The 10904-nt window shown below is 45.3% G+C and overlaps 1 protein-coding gene across 2 annotated transcripts in view; it reads right to left on the bottom strand.

The window, feature by feature from the left end:
- Positions 1-222: 222 nt before the first annotated feature.
- Positions 223-10904, bottom strand: part of CLYBL (citramalyl-CoA lyase) — a 253550-nt gene continuing 242868 nt past the window's right edge. Inside the window, exons 10-11 of one of the 2 annotated variants that reach the window (XR_011259517.1) lie at positions 4622-4692; positions 223-830 (exon numbers count right to left, since the gene is read on the bottom strand). The gene's annotated coding sequence lies outside the window, so the exon portion shown is untranslated. The remainder of the gene's footprint in view (positions 831-4621; positions 4693-10904) is intronic. The other variant, XR_011259518.1, reaches the window with a different exon arrangement.

Here is a 10904-nt window from a genome sequence, read left to right as displayed (position 1 = left end):
GACACGTGGGACTTCCCTGGTGGCTCAGTGGTAAAGAATCCGCCTACCAGTGCAGGAGACGTGGGTTTGATCCTTGGGTCAGGAAGATCCCCTGGAGAAGGAAATGGCAACCTGCTCCAGCGTTCTTGTCTGGGAAATCACATGGACAGAGGAGCCTGGTGGGCTACAGTCCATGGGGTCGCAGAGAGTCAGACACGACTGAGCGACTAAGCACAGCACATAGTCATTCTATGTTTTATTTTTAAAAAAACTATCATAATGTTTTCCGTAGTAGTTGTACCATTTTTACTTTCCTACCAACAGTGCACACATGTTCTAACTTTACTATTCCTCACCAATACTTATTCTCTGTTTTTTCTTTTCTTTTTAAAAAAATAATTTCTATCCTAATGGGTGGGAAGTGGCATCTCATTGTGGAGGAATGATTTTCACGGCATCCTTAAAGAGTCAGTCTGTAAACAGAAGGTCTGACCGGCCCAGTGCCTGGCATGTGCTGAATGTTTCAGAACTACCCCTCCTTTAAGGCACTAGCGGTTTGAGCGTGTCGGACCGAGCGATCTCAGCTCACTAAATTCTTAGCTTTCTCTGGGGCAGGCCCCATTTGGAGACCAGTGGCCCACCTTGGCAGTGGGATTTTATGGGCATCAATATGTCCATCCGGCCTCAAAGGTGGTCTTCATCAGCTTGGTGTGGTGCCTGATGTCCCCAGCAGGAAGGTTACCCGTTGACATGGAGACGAGGTGCTGGGAGGAGTGGCCCGCTGGTCCGTGTGAGCACCCTGGATGGCTGGTACCGGGCACGGAGTCCTGGGAAGGCAGGCCGGGGCCATCCTGTTGCGGAAAGGCAGGGAGACGATCTGAAGCTGGAAACCAGGCAATCTGGCGAGGCAGGGAAGGTCTGGGGACAGCCTAGGGCCAGCTCCTCTGTTCCTGGGTCAGTGGCTGAATGGGGACGTGTCCTCTCTCCTGTCAGCGTCAGAACTCGTGTGCGGCTTCATCCAGAACCAGCACACTCACTCTCTCTGGGACCTCTTTGGAATCTTGTCTCCTGTTCATCTTCTTTCCATCCTGTCCTGAAATGCACCCCCATTCATGCCTCCACTTGCCAGCTCCCTCCCACTTTGAGTTTTAGTCCCCACATTTCTCAGCAGCTGGAGCTTAACTAGAAAATCTAAAAGGCTTGATTCATCTTTGTTCGAGATCGCAAGTAGCTTCAGGCTAAATGTGCCAAGTGGGGTTTAGAGAATAAAAGGAAGATTTTGGAGAACGCAAGATTCTGTCCTTTCCACGTTTAAGAGCGCGTTCTTGGTCGTGTGGCCGTGGCAGTCAGTGGACACGCAGGTGATGGAGGCATTTCCCCTCCTGTTGAGGAGTCTGGTGTGTGGCCAGGGACGTAAACGTAGAAGCCAGCGGATGTGGACAGTTTAAGTGTCCCAGGTGCTGCCGTGAAGATTGTACACGGCCTGGGCAGGGGAGGCAGAAACGATTGGGGGGATGGCCCAGGCAAGGCTTCAAAGAGGAGGTGACCCCAGCTCACTCATCTTGGCTGCAGTATCAAATAATTGGGGTTTGAAAGGTGTCAGAGTCCAGAGCCTACCTTGCTATTGTATATATGGAATTTAAGTTTCTCTCCTTAATTTTCCTATGGTGCTTTTATGTTTTAAGAGAGAACTACATCAGAAAATGAAAGGCCACCAGCCAGGGTTCCAGGTCCCCCTTTCTTACGCGGGATCTCAGGGGACAGCAGTTGGGTTACCTGTTTTCCTATCATTGCTCTATCCTGGGACTGTTGGGGATTAACAAACTGATGCTCAAAGAACTTGAAGAATCTTACATCGAAAAAACTTGTTAGTATCAAGTAGAAAGTACTTCTTATTAATATTTACTTAGAAATGGTCGAACAACAGAAATATATGTGAAAGAAGCTTTAGCTCTTTGATTGATCAAAAAGAAAACATGTTAAAACATTATACTTTAAAAAAAAACATTATACTTTAAACTCATGAGCAATCAAAAAATATATTTTTCCCTCCAAGTGTATTCATCTCTCCCTTCAAAAGTTAGTACACACTTAGAAGAACAAAAATTTTAAAAAGCAAACAAAAGTAAAAAAAGAAAAAAAAAGTATACACTTTATAGCTAGTAAACCCACTGTTATAATGGCTGCAGACAGGAGCAAAGCATTTCATTTTCTTCAACTCAATAAATAAGTTAAAATCAAGATTCAAACTATTTTTTGGCATTTTGTATATCTACATGTTATTTTATTCTTAAAAAGAAAAAGTGAACTTTTCTATGTTTTTTTATTTTAGGGATCCATCACTAAGTTTTTTTAACTCCTGATATTGTCTTAAAAAAAATAGGTTTTAAAAAAGACCGCTGATTTTCAGGCATTTATTCAAATATTTCCCTGCTTCTAAAATACATGGAAAAGTGATACGACTGCTTTCTTAAAGGATTTACGCCGGATTACTGTCTTCAAGTAAAGGGATCCTGAATTCAGTCCGGTTGTCAGTTTGATTAAGAAGGAAGTAGCTCATCTTAGTATAAATATTCGTGAACCGTGCTGTGTGACAGTCTGGCCCAGAGCACCCAGTGGGGGAAGCCTTCTAACTACAGTTGGAAATATTCTAAATAATTTATTTTAGAATTAGCGGTGGTGGGTTTGAAGAAAAGACTTCTCTGTGGGCTTGTGATTTTCTTGGGGAGCAGAGTGAAGTCCCCACACCTTGGGGCTGTGGGCTGGTGGCAGTGTGTGGATGCCACCGTGGCTCCGGGATCCGCCTTACTTAAACATTCCTCGCTTTATCCTAAGTGACCTCCCGTCAGTAACACTACACTTACATATTTAAGAAACAGGCACTTAACAGTTCCTAATGCGGTAGCAGCAATTTCTTTCCTCTGAGAACTAAGACATTTTTGAAATGTATTGACATGAAAGTTAAGGGTAAGGGATGTGTCTAGATTCGGTGGTTCAGGCAAGAAACGAGGAAGAGAGTCTTGAAGATGTTAGAAACTGTCGTTGCCATTTTGGGCTGTCAGCTTGGCTAACTGGAAGAAAGGAGGCAAGACAGTCTCCTTCTCTCAATGGAAATTCGAGGTGGGCTAGAAGAATATTTAAGAATTAGGGGATTAACATTTTGGGGAAGTGCAGCAGACATGACCAAATTTTGTGGAAGTCATTCAGATGAAAATCTGAATCAGAAATTAAATCTAAGTGAATGGCATGCTTCTTCAGTTTACCAAAATGGTAACTTTAGTGATAGGAAAATAATGTGATCTGAACATGCCATAATGAGAGTGACCGTGGGTTAGTCTGGTCGTGGAACAGGAGGAATTTTGTGTGTTTTGGACTAGGCAGGGGAGGGCTTGGACGGTCACCCTATTTCAGGAATGCTGTGTCAGCCAGGAGTCCTAGGGATTTGCCTGCCCTGTTTGTTATGTTTGAGTCTTTGGCTGTATGTGGGTTCCGTGTAAGATTTGAATGTCCTTCTTGGTTGGCTAGAATCTTTGCATGAGAGCACTTTTGAGGAATATTGGTAATGAAGCTGGGAGCCACTTAGGGAGCTGGCATAGAAATGCTTCTGGACACACGGACAAGCTACTGCAGGAAAGGGGCAGGTGCCTGGGATTAGCAAAGGAATTGCCCAGGAAATGGGGGAATGAGGCGGTTTTCCTGCCCTGTGGCTGGCAAGGCACATTCCAAGCTGTAGTAGCTGGGGCGAGAGGGTGGGGGTGGGTGGGGGTGGGGCTGTTTTCAGGAAGAGGGGACAACCACACCACTTTCTTTCCTGGCAAAGTACACAAAATGCAGATTATACCACAGGTGGCTGAAGCGATGACAGGTTTCCCTCTAGATAATTCAGACCATGGAGATGAATGAAGAGATACCCAGAGCAAAGATGGTGGATGAGATAAAAGCGAGAAGTTTATGGTAGTGCTTCCCATCCTTTATTAATGGTGGCACACAGAGAAAATAGTATTATTTATCAATTATTTTTCAAAGTTTTTTTGGCTGCACTGCGAGGCATACAGGATCTTAGTTCCCAGACCAGGCATGGAAGCCATGCCCCTCTGCACCGGAAGCACAGGGTCTTAACCACTGGAGTACCAGGAAGTCCCAAGAAGATAATATTTTTATGGCAACCGGGCAGCTCTTGGCAGGAGATGACCACCTGGGAAGCTAAGGGTCGCCTAAGGGTTGAGGAGATCAGAGGTTCAAGCACACACCTGGAACCCATTCTTGCACACTGACTGGGAAAATTCTGGCTCAGTGAACATCATGATTGCAGAATGGAACTCATGGAGCCCTTTGAGAATCTGATGAAGTTTATGGACCCTCATCCCAGAAAAACCATTACGTACGTGCATGCATGCCAAGTCGCTTCAGTCGTGTCCGACTCTGCAACCCCATGGACTGCAGTCCACTAGGTGCCTCTCTCCATGGGATTCTCCAGGCAAGAATACTGGAGTGGGTTGCCATGCCCTCCTCCAGAGGATCTTCCCAACCCAGGGATTGAACCCAACTCTCTTATGTCTGCTGCGTTGGAAGGTGAATTCTTTACCACTAGCGCCACCTGGGAAGCCCTCCATCATGTACAAACACATAGAATTTTACTCACAATTTCAAGGGCTTCATGAAGTGCTCAAGTCCACTTCTGGAATTCAGGATAAGAATCCTCCCTTTGGGTAACTAAAGAAAGGATGTTAATGAAGAAATGGAGGCAAAGTCATGTGGATAAACTCGGAAAAACACTCGGATTAAAAAAAAAACCATCTAAAGAAGGACAAAACCACAAACTCTACCTAAAAGGGTTTTCAAAGACCCTGTCTGTAAAGCTCTTGCTTTGGAAATGGTTCAAAGGTTGGGGACACCAAGCAGAAAATATCCAGTCTAGGTAATTAGATCCAAACAATTGAGCAGATTGCAATGGTTGAGCAGATTGCTGAGCTCCATGTTGTCCACTTTCTAAAGGTATTAGTGCTAACTTGGTCAGGGTGATTATTTGGTAAACGGTCAGTGCAGAGGCACAACTTTCATTTCAGAATCCTTCCAAACTATTTTCCAAAGGAACCTTTTCGAATTCTCTGAATATGCATGGGGGAATGGGCTGGCCCTGGCCCTAGAGGCTATACTGCTTGGTTTGTGATCAATTGTTCTGAGTGACTCGGCTTCACTTGCCCAGCTCAGGGCTATGCACCCTCAAACACCTAGAGTCCTACCACAACAAGTACTCAAAACAAGCCATTCAGGGCTAAATGCCCTACCAATTATTTCAGGGACAAAACAAAAGCCAGATCTCAAAAGGCTAAGTGGTGAGGAAGGCATGGAGGGTCAGCTTTACCTTGAATAATGCATGACTTCTGTTAGTTTAATCTCAGGTTTCACATCACGTGAAAAGTTGTCTCCTTGCAAAATGTAGCCTGGAGGGAAATTTTGCCAGTGTCGTGCTCTGGTGAGTTAATATGCATTGCAACAGTTTTATAACAGATTATTTACCAACGGGAACAGAATGCCTTGGCACGAGATGCCTTTGAGAGAGCAGTTGTGTTGCACCAGCTAATTCCATGTTTCAATCATTTCCACGCACCTCCTAGTTCTTGCAGGTTCTCTCAAACTCTTCCCTCTACTGGTGAAATGAAAGAACTGACAAGTAGGTGAGATTATGTTGCCCTCTGGTGTCTGCCAACCCCAAAGAAAGAGCTAGAACTCGAAGGGGACAAGAAGTAGAAGGAAAATGGAGAGAAGACACTCCATACCAAGAGCAAGAGGGAGGGGTGGGGAGGTGAGGGAATGGGGAGAGAGGAAGGGGCATGAACCGGACATGGATCCCACCTCTTCTTGCTGGTGAGTGACAGGTTTTCAGCTCCCCATACTGGCTGAGAAAGAGAGTGATTTTGGGCTATTGGCCTGATCAACCTGGAGCCTTTGTGATCTGAGATGGAGAAGGAGGTTCATGGGCCAATAGGACCTGGCTTTTCTCTTTGGAGAACCAATGGGGGAAGAAAACTGGGTGGTGGCCATCCATCAGAATTGTAGATGCCTGTCTGAGGACCCATCTCTCCCTTGATTGAAACCGAGATTTCCATCCCTTGGAGATTACCAGAAGATGCATGCTCCTTGGAAGGAAAACTATGATAAACCTAGACAGTGTATGAAAAAGCAGAGCCATCACTTTACCACAAAGGTCCATATAGTCAAAGCTATGGCTTTTCCTAGTAGTCATATACAGATGTGAGAGTTGGACCATAAAGCACTGAGCACTGAAGAATTGATGCTTTTGAACTGTGGTGCTGGAGAAGACGCTTGAGAGTCTCTTGGACTGCAAGGAGAACCAACCAGTCCATCCTAAAGTAGATCAGTCCTGGGTGTCCATTGGAAGGACTGAAGCTGAAGCTCCAATACTTTGGCCACCTGATGTGAAGAGCCAACTCATTGGAGAAGACCCTGATGCCGGGAAAGACTGAGGGGAGGAGAAGGCAGTGACAGAGGATGAGATGGTTGGATGGCATCACCGACTCAGTGGACATGAATCTGAGCAAACTCCAGGAGATAGTGAAGGACAGGAAAGCCTTGCGTGCTGCAGCTGATGGGATCACAAAGAGTCAGATGTCACGCAGCGACTAAACAACGACTGTGTAAGAAACTCAGGTTGGTGCTAACTAGAGTCAAGGAAACTGCGAAAGACTAGAAAACACAAGGGAGGTTTAGAGGGAGAAAAGAAACCCAAAGGAATCATTTCCAAAGATAGTTAATTCATAGATTTGCAAATTATTTCAATTTATTGAATCATTATGCAACTATGCAATGGAAAGAGAAGTACGCATAATAATAGTGGTCTCCCCAAACTCTTATCTGTAGGAACACAGATAAGGGGGGGCATGGATTGGGTCAGGAACCCTACTGGGCACTTCCTGTTTCAACCTCCCCGAGGTATTTCCCTCACAGGTGGAACAGCTTAGATGGATGCATATGAATGCCTAGGGTTGACTGTTAGGGCAAAGCAGCTGCAAAAGGACACTCTGAGCCCACGTGGGGTGTGCATGGGATCCTACTCATTTCACCTTTGAACTTGGGCTCTTTGAGTACCCCTTCACCTCAACTCACTTCCCTTGCATTTCCCCCCTCAGGAAGTGACTCCACTACTTTGGCCACCTAATTAGAAGAGCCCACTTGTCAGAAAAGACCCTGATGCTGGGAAAGATTGAGGGCAGGAGAAAGGGACGACAGAAGGTGAGATGGTTGGAGGGCATCTTTGACTCAATGGACATGAGTTTGAGCAAATTCCAGGAGATTGTGAAGGACAGGGAAGCCTGGCATCTTGCAGTCCATGGGGTGGCAAAGAGTGGGACATGGAGCAACTAAACAGCTTCTATAACCCTGGCTTTGCCAGTAACCTTCATGATCTTTTCTACAAACAAAGATTTGGTGAGGCTCACTGTTTTCAGACTGGGTTGTTCCTTAAGAAATCAGTTCGTTTTGGCTTTGTTTTGTCAAAATATGAGATATACCGAATTGGATCAATCATTTTGCTAAATCCTCCCCTTGCCATGACCGTGTCTTCATTTGTAAGTCAAAGCTATTTTGTATTACCCATGCCACAAAATGATTTACAAAATGAAACAGAGGAACAATCTATTCTAATGGTTGGAAAGCAATAAAAAATATTTCAGTGCACCTGGCCGATCTTGACTTCTGGGGAGCGTTCACTTGTGAATTGAAAACCAGCTCTCAGGGTTCTAATTCCGAGGGCACATCTTCTAAGGAAAAAACCATCTTTGTTTTTTGGTTTCAGATTCTGCATGTGTCAAACAAAAGTTATTAGCCTGCACCCCACTATCGGTGATGCTGTGCAGAACTGTAGTTGATTTCTGTGAGGCTGATTCTCAGAACGGAGGCTTGGAGGTTGGCGGTGGAGGGAGAGGGGCTGAGGGGGGGCGTGGAGGTAGGTAAATCCATAAAAGGCGATTCTGTCAGTTTCCTCAGCCAGGGGTAGGGGGAGAGTGGGCTCTTAAATTCTAATCTTCCTAGGCCCCATTTTTTCCTCTATCTTCCTTCCTGTCTCAAATAACAATGCCCTTGTAAAGAAAGATTTAAATTTTTTTTCTTTTTGCTTTTCTTTTATTGATTTTTGTTTTCTTTGACCAGGGTTGAGGGATCTTAGTTCCCCCGAACCAGGGATCAAACCCTTGTCCTGGCAGTGAAAACCTCTGATCTCTAACCACTGAACTGCCAGGGAATTCCCAAGAAAGGTATTTTAAAAATTAAAGAACAACAGACCAAAAAAAAAAAAAAAAAGGAGTGGGGGACTTCCCTGCTGGTCCAGTGGTTGAGATTTTGACATGAAAGGTATTTTAAAAATTAAGAAACAACAGACAAAAAAAAAATCTCAAAAAAAAAAAAAGGAGGGGGATAACTTCCCTGCTGGTCCAGTGGTTGAGTCTTTGCCTTCCAGGGCTGGGGGTGTGGGTTCAATCCCTGGTCAGGGAGCTAGGATCCCACATGCCTCATGGCCCCAAATCCAAAACATTAAAAACAAAAAAAAAGAAGAAGCGATATTGTAACAATAAAGAATTTTTAAAATGGTCCACATAAAAAATCCTAATAAAACCCCAGCAGAAGTTTCTGGATGCCTATCTCACCCTCCTGCGGGCACCTCCCACCTCTCGGAGCCTGCCTGCAGCCCACGGCTGGGTGAGCAGGAGATTTAAGGCTGTCGGGGTCGGGCTGCAAACCTGCTGGCACCCTGGCTGATGAATCAGTAGTAAAACTCGGCTCAGTAATATTTGTACGGAAAATGCAATGTTTGCACACTAAAGCTCTCCAGATTTTTAAGCCGTAGGAGTGAAGCCAGTTTACAATCAATGATAACAGGTTTCCCTCGTTGCCATTACCACAAATAGTATCTGATTTCGGCGAAATGGTGGCAGGCAGCAGGAGACCCAACAATGCAGATTTTAATCAGAAAATTTAATTTTATATACAATTCACAGTTTGTGCACAGCGAGAAGTGTTTCTCACTGCATGAACTTTCAGGACTCGGCTCCAAGCAAAAAAGGAGTTTCAATTGATGTAACGCCTTTCTCAGCACACAATACCCCCAAAGTACTTCTTGGTAATACGGGCTGGTGCTGCTGCAGGCCACATCTTTCTGAAAATCACCCAGAAGATTTATTCAGAGCAATTAAAAGAAGCGGCTGCTCCCCACGCAAATCTGTGGTTAATGTAGATATTAAGTTGGCCGAGATTTTAAGGCCGCGTGGCCTCTCTGAGTCCTCTCTGGGCTGAGTTGCTCCCTGCTAAAAGGTAGCTTTCCACCTGGGCTCATTGTGTTTCCTAGTTGACTTGTAAACTGAACAGAAGCTTCAATTGAAAATGTTGATGGAGCCTTTAAGAGAAGGGCACTGGAGGAGCTGCCTCTGAGGATGAGCCCAGCAAGAGTGGTGGGTATGGGGTGAAGGGTCAGGGGTGCGGGCTCCTGATTCCCTCGCTGGACCAGAATGCTGGGTGCGTCCTAGGGGGTCAAGGCTGGTATTTTGGATTTGAGGGTGGGACCGGAGGAGACCCTGTGTGATGGAGTGGGGTGGGGGAATGTCACACACATACTTGGTAGGACTCTTGGTAAGAGTCGGAGGAGGCAGAGTGGGGGAGGCAGGAGATGGAAATGGCCAGAGGCTGAGCATCACAGGGAAGTTCAGTTCAGTTCAGTCACTCAGTCGTGTCCTACTCTTTTTGACACACCAGGCCTCCCTGTCCATCACCAACTCCCGGAGTTAACCCAAACTCATGTCCATTGAGTCGGTGATGCCATCCAACCATCTCATCCTCTATCGTCCCCTTCTCCTCCTGCCCTCAATCTTTCCCAGCATGAGGGTCTTTTCAGATGAGTCAGCTCTTCGCATGAGGTGGCCAAAGTATTGGAGTTTTAGCTTCAACATCAGTCCTTCCAATGAACACCCAGGACTGATCTCCTTTAGGATGGACTGGTTGAATCTCCTTGCAGTCCAAGGGACTCTCAGAGTCTTCTCCAACACCACAGTTTAAAAGCATTAATTATTTGGCGCTCAGCTTTCTTCACAGTCCAACTCTCACATCCATACATGACCACTGGAAAAACCATAGCCTTGACTAGACAGACCTTTGTTGACAAAGTAACGTCTCTACTTCTTAATATGCTGTCTAGGTTGGTCATAACTTTCCTTCCAAGGAGTAAGCATCTTTTAATTTCATGGCTGCAGTCACCATCTGCAGTGATTTTGGAACCCCCCCAAAATAAAGCCTGACACTGTTTCCACTGTTTCCCCATCTATTTCCCATGAAGTGATGGGACCAGATGCCATGATCTTAAGTTTTCTGAGTATTGAGCTTTAAGCCAACTTTTTCACTCTCCTCTTTCACTTTCATCGAGAGGCTCTTTAGTTCTTCACTTTCTGCCATAAGCGTGGTGTCATCTGCATATCTGAGGTTACTGATATTTCTCCCGGCAATCTTGATTCCAGCTTGTGCTTCTTCCAGCCCAGCGTTTCTCATGATATACTCTGCATAGAAGTTAAATAAGCAGGGTGACAGTATACAGTCTTGACGTACTCCTTTTCCTATTTGGAAGCAGTCTGTTGTTCCATGTCCAGTTCTAACTGTTGCTTCCTGACCTGCATATAGGTTTTTCAAGAGGCAGGTCAGGTGGTCTGGTATTCTCATCTCTTTCAGAATTTTCCACAGTTTATTGTGATCCATACAGTCAAAGGTTTTGGCATAGTCAATAAAGCAGAAATAGATGTTTTTCTGGAACTCTCTTGCTCTTTTGATGATCCAGCAGATGTTGGCAATTTAATCTCTGGTTCCTCTGCCTTTTCTAAAACCGGCTTGAACATCTGGAAGTTCACGGTTCACGTATTGCTGAAGCC

Source organism: Ovis canadensis, chromosome 10, assembly GCF_042477335.2.
Source record: "Ovis canadensis isolate MfBH-ARS-UI-01 breed Bighorn chromosome 10, ARS-UI_OviCan_v2, whole genome shotgun sequence".
Lineage (NCBI taxonomy): Eukaryota > Metazoa > Chordata > Mammalia > Artiodactyla > Bovidae > Ovis > Ovis canadensis.
This window is presented reverse-complemented; position numbering and strand designations above follow the sequence as displayed.